A 12,167-nucleotide genomic window follows, 5' to 3' on the forward strand; every position below is an offset into this window, starting at 1 on the left:
GTGAGGAACATGGGATAGGAAAATAGTTTTTTTCTTTGAGAACCCCTCAGCAAAATGGAGTTGTTGAAAGGAAGAACAAAATCATTCAAGAAGTTGCTAGAACTATGATGTTGTAGGGAAATGTTTCACATGTTTATTGAAGAGAATCTATGAGTACTATTGTTTACACTTTTAATCAGGTGCATACCAAAGGTGATATTGGTAAGACTCCTTATGAATTATGGTTTGGTTATGCTCATATTGTTAAATATTTAAGAATTTTTGGAAGTAAATGTTATATCAAAAGGGATGAAGATCTAGGGAAGTTTGATGCTAGATGTGACGAAGGAAAATTTCTTGGTTATTCTACTAAAAGTAAGGCCTACTGATATTATAGCAAGAGACCGAGAAAGGTTGTTGAGAGTGCAAATGCCAAGGTTGATGAAAGCAATGAGACATAGTACAAATCTTGCAGATATGATTCAGATGATTAGAGTTACAATTCACAAAAAGGGAAGTAACATTAAACCCCAAATTAAGTTTAGATCATTCTGGTGAAGGAACTAGTGCAAGTGTTGAAGAAAGAACACAAGAGTCTGAAACTCAAGAAAATCTTAAGATTCCCAGATAAGATTGAATCATTCTAAAAATTGTATCATAGGAGATAGAAATAAAGGTGTTCAAACAAGAAGAAGAATTTCTGAAGATCAAGTTGAGTATTGTTTGATTTCTAATATTGAACATAAAGATGTGAATGAAACTTGTAAATATGAACATTGGGTAGAAAAAATGGAAGAAGAATTGATGCAAATTGAAAAAAATAATACATGGATTCTTGTTCCTATACCTAAGGGAAAAAATGTAATTGGAACCAAATGGGTCTTTTAGAACAAATTGATTGAGCAAGGTGAAGTTGTTAGAAACAAAGAAAGACTTGTTTGTAAATAATATTCTCAAATCGAAGAAATTAATTTTGAAGAGACTTTTGTCCCTATGGAAAGGATTGAAGCTATGAGATTATTTCTTGCTTATACTACTTACATGGATTTTAAAGTCTATCAAATGAATGTCAAGAAAAGATTCCTAAATGATGAATTGGAAGAAGAAGTTTACATAGAGCAACCAGATGGATTTCAGTTGACTGATCAAGGAGATATGGTCTGTCAATTGAACAAAGCTTTGTATGGATTGATGCAAGCGCTGAGAGAATGGTATGCTAGATTGGAAAAGTATCTACTGAAGCTAGGATTTAACAAAGGTACTATTGATAGTAATTTATACTTCAAAATTGATCATGATAACATTTTGATTGTTGAAGTTTTTGTTGATGACATTATCTTTGGAGGAAATGGTACTTTGTGCAAAGAGTTTTCTAATGAATTTCAGATGTCTATGATTCGAGAGATGAAATTCTTTTTGGGATTGCAAATCACATAGTCAAAAAAAGGAATTTTTATATCTCAGTCCTCATATGTTAAAGAGTTATTGAAAAAGTTTGGTTTGGAAGATACAAAGGTAGCTAGAACTCCTATGGTGACTAGATGTAAGTTGCCTAAGGATGATGATGTTGGCATTTGCATGAAGATTGCATTAATGATTTATTATATTGTCATTAATGTCAATTAACCGGTAATGATGTTGTTGTAATGTTGTTTTGTAACTGGTAGGTTAGTTTGTGGAGTGAACCGGTATTGCTAAGTATTGGAGAGTTGAACCAGTAAACCCTACCTGTTGTTTTGATAAACCCTAACCAATTAAGTTTGGTGAATTGGTTATATTGGTTTATGATCTAATGATGAGCGGTAATGATTATGACACGTATGCATCTTATATGAAGAGAGTTTCAAAGTGATTTTGGCGTGTTGATGTAACATTTTTTTGTCTTGGGAATGAGAAAGTATACTGCATGTAATGCAAAGCATGTGATGAGTTACTAAGTTCGATGAAGCGATGATCAAGGAGTAGTCAAGGCTTTCTTGAATGATGTGTAGAGATTGTTATATAATCTAATGGTCATACTTGAACCGATTTGTTTGTAATCTCTATGTGAATTAGGTTTTTATTGTGTTACGGACCTAGTTGATTTTTTTATAAGGTCGATGAGTTGTTTTAGTTTGAGTGTGTTGGCAAAGTTGAATTGAGTGTGTGGTTGGCGAACCCGATGTTGTATCTGCAGTTTGAGTAAAGGAAGATAGCAACATGAAAAAGATCTAAACAAGCAAGTGAAGTGTTATTCAAATAGATCAGTAAACTCCTGTTGTTTTCTAACAATTACAGCAGTTAAATCCCCTAACTGAGTAAGCTCTAACAATCTTGGTGTTATTCAAATCCTCTAACAAGGTGATCCATTAGCTTGGATTCTAAATCCTTTACAAAGGTTACTCCTCATAGGGTATTGCTTCTAACAAGGCATTATAGTCAATCCCTTAACCGAATGGTTCATAACAAGATCAGTTCTTAACAGGACTTTTTGTAAAAGCTCTAACAGGCTTGGCTCCTAATAGGGTGAATTTCTAAAGAGTTTAGATAGTTATCTTGTGAGTCTCATCTCATCATGGTTTTTCCCATTTGAGTTTCCACATCAAAAATATTGTGTCAAGTGGTGAATGTTTTTGTGGTTATGTTTCATTATGGTTGATTTGCTAAACAACTTAACCCACTTTGATAAGTTATGATAGTCGATAGCAATATGAAGTTTTACTTATATCCGTAAAAGTATTTGGATGTTTGTGAGTTACAAGTTGATTACTGTTATCTGTTGTAACAGTCAACTAGTTTAGCTTGGCAGTTTTTATCTTGATAGAGATATTGCATTGATAGTTCTATGTTTACTTTGAGAGATCGATTTTGAGATTGATGAAGTTTTATTAGTTTTTCTATCTATTATTTCATCCCCCCCTCTCAGTAGTTGACCAGATCCTTATTCTTTCATCATACCATCAATTGGTATCAGAGCTTCTTAGGTCCTCTAAGGTCTAAGCCTAACAGCTTGAGGTAAAGATATTGTAGATCATGATGAAGAAGAAAGGTTTGAAGTTTATAGGAGAGAACTATAGGATAGGGAGTGACAGAATGAAAATTTATATCAAGAGTCTTGGAAATCAATAGTGGGAACATGTTAATACTCAATATGTTGCACCTACTGGGATTATGACTGATGATCAGAAGAAAGAGCAACAAGAAAGCAATCAAGCACTGGAGGCTATTATCAATTCTTTAACAGATGTTGAATATGTTGATGTTCATGGTCTGGAGATTGCACATGAGGTATGGAAGAAACTTGAAGAGATTTATAACAGTGATGAACATGTGAAGATTGTTAAGGAAGAGATTCTAAGAGGGAAGTTTGATGACATGCGGATGGATGAAGGTGAGAATATCCAACAGTATGGTCAGAGGATAAAAGAGATAGTTGGTGAGATTAAGAGTGTTGGTGGTAAAATGGATGATGCCACAGTAGTTAGTAAGGTATTGAGAACCCTGATACCGGTCTATGCTATATGAGTTGCAGCCATTCAGGAGTTGAAATCTATTGACAAAACCAAGGTAGCCCTTGACTCCATCATTGGTAAGCTTACTTCTTTTGAATTAAATGGTTATGATGGTAGTATTCAGAAATCTAAATTAGCATTTAGAGCTTTTGTTTCTAACCCATCTATGAGAAAAAGTAGAGATGTCAGTCACAGTTATGAATCTAGATCCAGCAGAGAAATTGATGATGAAGACAATTTAGTTGAGCTTGAAGCTTTGTTGGCCAAGCGGTTGCCTAGAGGTACCAACAAATATAGAGGTAAATTACCTTTGAAATGTTTTTCATGTAACAAGTTTGGACACATAGCTGCTAATTGTCCTAATGGTGATAATGAGCACAAGCGAGACAATTTCAAGAAGTAAAAGGGAAAAGGATAGAGAGATTGTCTTATTGCAATTGATGGTGGTATCACTGATGAGGAATCTGATGGTGATGCTAGTGAAGACATTATGTTTGTAGCCATTAAAGAAGAAACATATGATCATAAAGCTTTAGTTTCATGAATGGATAATTCTGATGATTGGATCATTGATAGTGGTTGTTCACATCACGTGACCGGTGCCCAGAGCATATTTCTTTCTTTAAAGGAATTTGATGGCGGAGTTGTAAGATTTGGTAATGACTCACCCTGCATGGTTAAAGGTAAGGGAACTATTTCTCTTAATGGAAAGAGCAGTGCAGATGATGTCTACTGGGTTGAAAGTCTTAAGCACAATCTATTGAGTGTTGCCCAACTCAATGACAGAGGATATCCATTGGAGTTTAAAAATGGCATGTGCAAAATCTATGGGAGCAAAGGTGAACTAATTTCAACTGGCAAGCAGACTAAAGGTAACTTGTTTCACTTGAATCCTAAAGTCAGCAACTATTTAATTGCTAAAGTAGATGAAAGTTGGCTTTGGCATAAGAGTTTTATCATTTGAATTTTGATAAAATTGTTAAAGTCAGTAAGTCAAAGATAGTGAGAGGTTTGCCTCAATTGGACAAACGGGTTAATGCTCTTTGTAAGGAATGTCAGTTGGGAAAGATGACATCCTCAACTTTCAAGAGCAAGTCTCTTTCAGCAGAGCATTTGTTATATTTGGTTCATACAGACCTATGTGGACCAGTAAGAACTAAAAAGTATTCAAGGTGATAGATATTTTATGATCTTCATTGATGATTGCTCAAGGATGATGTGGGTCACATTATTGAAGGATAAAACATAGGCATTTGGTCAGTTCAAGGCATTCATGGCCTTAGCTGAAAAGGAGAGTAGAAAGAAGATAAACTGTCTGAGGACAGATCAAGGCGGAGAATTCACTTCTGAGGAATTCAATAGATATTGTGAAGAGAATGGTATGAAATGAGAGCTTTCTGCACCGAGGACACCACAACAGAATGGCATTGCAAAGAGAAACAATCGGTTAGTTGTTGAAGCTGCTAGGACAATGTTGATACAAGGAAGTGTAGCGAAAACTTTTTGGAGAGAAGTTGTCAACACAACTATCTACACAATGAACATGATTTTGGTAAAAAGAGGTAAGGACAAGACTCATTATGAATACTAGTATGGTAGATCACCTAATGTTGGTTATTTCAAGATATTTGGTAGCAAATTTTTTATTAAGAGAGGTGACTATATTAGCAAATTTGAGGCTAAAAGTGATGAAGGTATATTTCTTGGTTATTCCACCAAGAGTACGGCCTACACGTGTTTTAACAACCGGACATAGAGAATCATAGAGTGTTGATGTTCGAGTGGATGAGTATCCTGAAGTCTTAGGGAAAACCAGTGTGGAGAAAAAGGATGAAGATACTTGGGTGGCTGCAAGAACTTGAGTCCCACTTTTGGGCAAAAAGTGGAAGTGTTTCCTTTGTTTTTCAATTTTCTGTCAATTGATGTCAAAATTTGATGCACTTAGAGATTGAATCTCAAAAAAAATTAAGTAATAGAAAATGTAGTGCTCAAAGTCTTCTTTTCAAATATGTAATTTATTTTAATACCCACATGGTAGAAATCACTTTTTAGTAGGCATGTTTAAAAACCAGTTTTTCAAAATGCATGTTTCGAGACCATACCACACGTGTACGACCACCATTTTTTGATGCAAATAAATGAATTTTTGCAAATCCTTATGGGAAAGGATACCTAAGACACCAAATATTGATGAAAATATTTTTCCTTATTTTTTTATTTAATATATTTTTTTTATTAATTTTTAACTGACAATAAAGTATATTTTCAAAACATCGAGTGTACGACCACCATAAGTTGACGAAAATTTCATATTTTTCAATTTTATTTTTTTAATATTCAAAAGAATTGTATGTAGATCGATTTCATATAATTTATTTTTCTACAATCCTAAAAAAAAAAGTTATTAAAGTTTTAGTGAACCTCAATAATTTAGGTTTATGTTCCACTTTTGATTAATAAATAATACAAAAATAGTAAAAATAATCTTATCACTATAAAATTTACATTTCTGAAATAAGGACACTAGAAAATCTAATGGGTTTTCATTTCGTCAAAAAAATCAATCAGAAAGGCCTTCAAAAAATTAGGCCAAGGTAGAAATCTATCAAAAAGACCCTCAAAAGCCTATCCTGAAGCAAAAAAAAGCCTAAGGGTTGTTTCTTGCCCCTGATTTTAACAAATGGGTGCCCATTTTTTAAATTCAAAAAATGGGCGCCTGTTTCGCTTTGTACCATTGAAAGTGAAACGGATGCCCGTTTTTAAAAATGAGCACCCAATTCTAAAATGGGCACCCATTTCATTAAATAATGAGCGCTCATTTTTTAAAAGATCCATTGGGCTAGAATCTGGCCCACAAGCACAAATCCCAATGATTGAATGATTTTTCAATCATTGCCTCATAGGTACGATCTACAAAGAGAATGTTTTGATTAATCATTCTCTTTTTTTGTCTTATTGTCGATTTGGTAAGGAGATTGATTCGAATTCAAAATTGGGTGCAACCATGGGATCAAATCAACATAGGAAGAGGCAAAGGAAGGTTCTAACAGCTGAGGAGATTGCAGCAAATAGGGAGAAGGAGGCAATGCATCAATGAGAGAGAAGATCAAGAATGAGACAAGGAGCTTCAATTTCCACAATAATTTCAAAGGAGGAGAACATCAATGAGAAGATAAATGTTGATAAAGGAAACACAATAGAACCATTTAATTTAGGTACATCTTCTAGTCCATTATTGGATACATGTATGTCTTTACAACCCTATGTTTTTTCTCATGGAGAAATTCGTGATTTAATAGAAGCAGATTACTTATTAAATCAAATGCCAATAAAAATCAAACCCCAAATGAAATTAGAACTCAAGTTGAAACTGAAACTGAAATCCAAATTGAAACCCCAAATGAAACTAGATCTCAACTTGAAACTGAAATTGAAACCGAATTTGAAACTCCAAATGAAATTGAAAATCCACCTGCCACTAAAACCAATAATGTGGATGTAGACATGGAAACACCAATTGAAAATGAAACATGTTTGAATGATAATCAAACGAATGAAAATTTTGAAATTAAAAGTGATGTACTAGACAACCTTTGTGGCTTGGTTTCACAGAGACAGATTAGGAAACATGCAAATAGATTGTTTAGACATTTCTTTTATAATAAGAAATTTTGGTTTCAATGTCAATTTATGGTACAACTAATTAAAATGACTAAAATGCGAAAATTGATGAAGAAGTTAGGCTTTTATGTCAAACCCAAGAAGAAGGACGAGTCTTTAAAAAAAGTTGTATCGACTGTTGCTAACACCTTTGATAAAATCGAAAAGAAAAGTCATTCTTAAGATAAAAATGCGGCATGACAGGCAATAACAACAACTTTAGTAAGCCAAACAACTTCTAATAAAAGAATGATGAGTAACATAAGTGGATATCTTAATATTCATCGTAAAAAAATTTCAAGAGCTATAAAAAGAAGAGTTAATTTTGAAAGTGATTTGGCAAACAATTTGTGGACTTTTAGTGGTAGACTACCAAAGTCTGATATGAAACTTACTGGTGAAGTCAAAACTTTGATCAAAAAATTCTAGCATGCTAATATGAGAGTATCACCTAATGTTAGAGATGTTCCTGAATTAAGATTTGGGTCAAAAATTTGTGATCCACATCCAAAACACCTATTGGACATGAATCAAACTGAATTGTACCAAAAAAAATTGGATGATAAGGTGTTGACTATTATCATTTGTCAAAGGTCTTTTGAAAAGTGTAAACCTTGGTATGTTCGAATTAACAAGGAAAGAGTCACATGTTGTTGCAAAACTCATGTTCAATTTAGATACCATTATGACTTATTTCGATATATACGTGTTAGCATGCATAGTAATGGAATGTTCCAAGAATGTGGTATAAATATACCACCTGAAACTATAAAGGAGTATATATGAAGTTTGTTTTGCAACCCACCAAATGAGCAAAATTTTCTTTTCAATGCATGTGTTTCTGGTGTATGTGATATATGTGGCAATCTTGCAGTGTTGGATGAATGTTTGCATGAAAATCTTTCAAATGATTTTGGACAACAATTAGTTGATGTTAAAAGATTTAAAACTATTGAGTATCCATTGAAGGATGGAAAGATTGGAAGACGGTGCGATCTAATCACTGAAAAAGTTAGTGTTCATGCATTTGTGAATGAATTTAAGAGTAAGATCATACCTAAATATGTTAAACACACTCAAAATGCTAGATGGATCGATAGTCAGTTTCAAATATATAAGGATACATTTCATTTTGGTAGTATAGTTTCAGTCGTTGAATTCACAAAGAACTACACGCTTGCACCACAACATGAGGTCCAATCACAATACTACAATTCAGTGCAAGTATCGATTTTTGTCCATATTGTCTATAGGCATGCACCAGATAGTACAGAAGAGGATCGTAAAATTTTGAGAGAGTAGCATTTCTATATGAGTCATAATAAATTACACTCATCTGAGTTTGTCTAGTATTGCTTCAAGACCTTTTTTGAGAATTTGAGGGAGAGAGAAATTTAGATGACGCAACATCTAATATGGTCAGATAATTGCACAGGGCAATTCAAGAATGCTATAATGTTTTACTGGTTGAGTAGGATTCATAATAAAACTAATATCGAACACATGTGGAGTTTTTTTGAGGGTGGACATGGGAAAGAGAACATGATGGTTTTGGTGCATGTGTTAAGAGAGCCCTTTGCAGAGAGAAATTCAAATTCGAGGAAAAGGCTAAATTAAAAAATGCAAGTGCAATTGTGGATTGGTGTAGATAAACTTTATCCACAAGATCAAGTCAGAACTCTACAATTAGAAGTTTCTTCTGGCTAGTTAAAGAGGAGAATATCCTTCCAAGATATGATTGTGATACAATCAATGGGTCAGATAGATGGCATTCATTTAAGAGTTCTAATTCTAACACTTGGACTATATGGATTAGTGAGCTTGCATGTTTTTGTCAATTTTGTGTTGCGGGTGAATGGGAAGAATGCGAGAATACTTAATGGGTCAAAGAATGGTAACAAAAATCCTTAACACCTAGTGAGACACAATATCAATATGTTAGAAGAAATGAAGACCCAGATGATGCATTTGCATCAGAAGATTATGATCATGTTTTAGACCTCATACAACCTAGTTATTCAATTCAATTTCTTGTTTATAACTTTAAATTATATATTTTTATGTATTGTCATATAATTTATGATTGTATTTGAATTATAAAGTCTAACAAGTTTTATTTCTACATGTAATTAAATTTGTTTTCTAGGACATGTGTATGTTGTTGTTGCACCTGAGGATAATGATGAGCAGGTTGAGTATTGGCTAGCTAGATGTGTAGAACCTAAGAAAAAGTTGATATGTGATCAAGTAGATGATGATGGTTTTCAATATCCAGTTGGGTCTGTTGTGGTAGTTGGCACATGGCTACACAAATACTTAACAAGAAGGAATGGCTTACCAGCTTATGAAGACTACTAATCAGAAAAGAATATTATACACTATTCTCATTGGCTAGTGGCAACAAACATCAAATTAGAAAGATACAAAGGTAGACCTACTAATAAGGTATTATGGACACTTTCTATTGGCATTACAGTAAGAAATATTGTTGATATTCAATAAGGATATTGAGAAGGTTGTTGAAGATTATTGATATAACTGAAGAAGGATGATAACTATCTTTATAACATTATTTTGTCATTGATGTCAAGAAATTGATTATCTGATTCAGTATGATGTTGCCATATCTTAAGAAGATTGATTAGAAGAGAATTAAGATGTCGGTAAAAGACACAGAAAGAATGTGATGAATAAAGGGAGGAATAAGTTATTCAATGGGCAACTACTACCGAGTTAGACAATGATGAGATCATGATGTTTATATTGTTTTGATATCCTACATATGTTGTTGATTGTAAGATTAATACTATACTATGCAACTAAGAAAGGAACCTAGTCAGTAAATCCTAAGGTTATTGATATCAGTTAATGAAGGCAAAATGTCTACCGAGTAAAGTTTAGTATTTACCGAGTTGCAACCGAGTTATGATAGTGTGCATGGGATGGATAAAAGAATTATTTAATGAAGGACAATGATTAGTTGGAAATGTATAAATGATTGGTATGTCGTGTATGAAGTTTGTTAAGGATCGATGGTGAAGGAAAATCGGCAGAAAGATCTGTAGTGCAGATTGAACCGCAATAACCTTATGCAAGTTCCAAGATAGGAATGCAAATCCTGAGGTAAGATAAAACATTTTCAGATCGGAAGGATACGTTGAACCTATTCAAGTTTGAAGATCTGATGGCTAAGATTGATCATGGGAAATGTGATCAAGTATATTTAGCAATTAGCAATTGTTTATAAATAAGGAATTATTGATAAACAATGTACGCGAGCAAGTGTATGCACAGGGATGCTACATAGTGATTACCGAGCACAAAAGCTTGAAGGCCTGTTTGAATAACAGAGTAGAGAACCCAACAAAGGGACAAGATAAGTCCTATGACTAGATTGTTTTAAGCAAATAAGAATCTACTCTAGCATTTTAGATGTGAAGTTGCAGATAGATTTTATTACTGTTATTTTGTAAGTGACCGAAAATCTCTTAACCGAGTGGACTTAACAGTCTTATATGTAGACCCTCTAGCAAGGTAACATTCTAAAGAGAGTGTTTGAAATCCTTTAACAAGTTCACTTCTAACAAAGTGAAGATCTTAACAGATCTGAGGGAAATCCCTTAACCGGGTCACATCTAGCAATGTGTTTGTAATCTTTATCAGGATTTGCTTTTAACCGAGCTTACTCTAGAAGAGTATATTTCTTAGTGGGTCTAAAATCCCACAGTGGTTTTTCCCTATTTGGGTTTCCACATTAAATCTGGTGTTATGAGTGTTGTTATGAATATGTGTTCTTAAGTTTGTATGTTTAATAGTTTTTTGGTTAAGTTGCTGAAGTATAAGTTACCGAGGATGAATCTATTGATTTTATGGAAGTTTAAGTTTGTATGATTCACCCCTCCCCCCTCTTATCTTGTTACCTATTGGCATTTGTACTTTACATCAAGTATCAAAACTAACAATTGGTATCAGAGCTAAGGACTCCGAAGGAAAATTTTTAAAGGTACTTGAGGCAAAGATCTGAAGATGTATAAAAGGGATGCACCGAAGCTGAACAAGTCAAGTTTCTTCACATGGAAAAAAAGGATGAAGCTACATTTATCAGGAATTGGAGAATATGCAACATATTATCTGGAGAATGATTACATTGCACCGAGCACCAACCCTATGACCTTGGAAGAGATTAAAGAAAAGCAAGAACATATTCAAGCTATGATTGAAATAACATCAGCATTGACTGACTCAATGTTTAATGATCTAGAAGGTTGCAATGATGCAAAAGCAATGTGGACTAAGCTCACATCTGTATATGGAGGTGATGAACATGTTCAAAGAGAAAAAGTAGATAGTCTAAGAGGACAACTTGAATCCATGAGGATGAATGAATGTGAGAACATAACCTAATACAGTACAAGACTAAAGGAGATTGTCAATCAAATTAAAGGAGTAGGTGGAACTATTGAAGAAAAGGATATAACAAGTAAGTTGTTGAGAGCCCTTCTACCAGCTTATGCTATTCGAGTATCTGCAATCAATGAATTGAGATTTGTACCTAACATGTCAGTTTCTTTGGATGCTACTATTGGTAAGCTACATGCATTTGAGTTAAGTAATTTTGATAACGGTGGGTCTTTGGTAAATAAAATAGAATCTGCATTTAGTTCTTTTCATATTGGTGAATCTAATTATTACAATGATAGAATGAGTAAGTACTCTGAAGGAGATCATAGTGGAGCAAGTGAAATATTTTGCATGAACATGGAAAAAGTGAACAGAATGTATGAGGAAATCAAGAAGCAAGAAGAATTTGAAGCATTATTAGCCAGAAGGTTACTGAGAGGAAAAGCTAACTATAAAGGAAAGATACCTTTAAAATGTTTCAATTGTGATAAAATAGGACATATGGCTTCTAACTGCCCTGACAAAGAATCTAGTGAAAAGAGAGAATACCGAGATAACAGGCAGAAAGATAACCAATACAGAGGACACTGAGATTTCAGAAGGACAAATAGAAAGACATGTCTAGTAACAGATGAG

The 12,167-nt window shown here is 33.7% G+C and overlaps 1 pseudogene; it reads right to left on the minus strand.

Annotated features, from left to right (window-relative positions):
- Positions 1-12,167, minus strand: part of LOC131034526 (cysteine-rich receptor-like protein kinase 15) — an 89,132-nt pseudogene that overhangs the window by 27,555 nt on the left and 49,410 nt on the right.

The sequence above is a fragment of the Cryptomeria japonica genome, chromosome 11 (assembly GCF_030272615.1).
Source record: "Cryptomeria japonica chromosome 11, Sugi_1.0, whole genome shotgun sequence".
In the NCBI taxonomy this organism is placed as follows: Eukaryota; Viridiplantae; Streptophyta; class Pinopsida; order Cupressales; family Cupressaceae; genus Cryptomeria; species Cryptomeria japonica.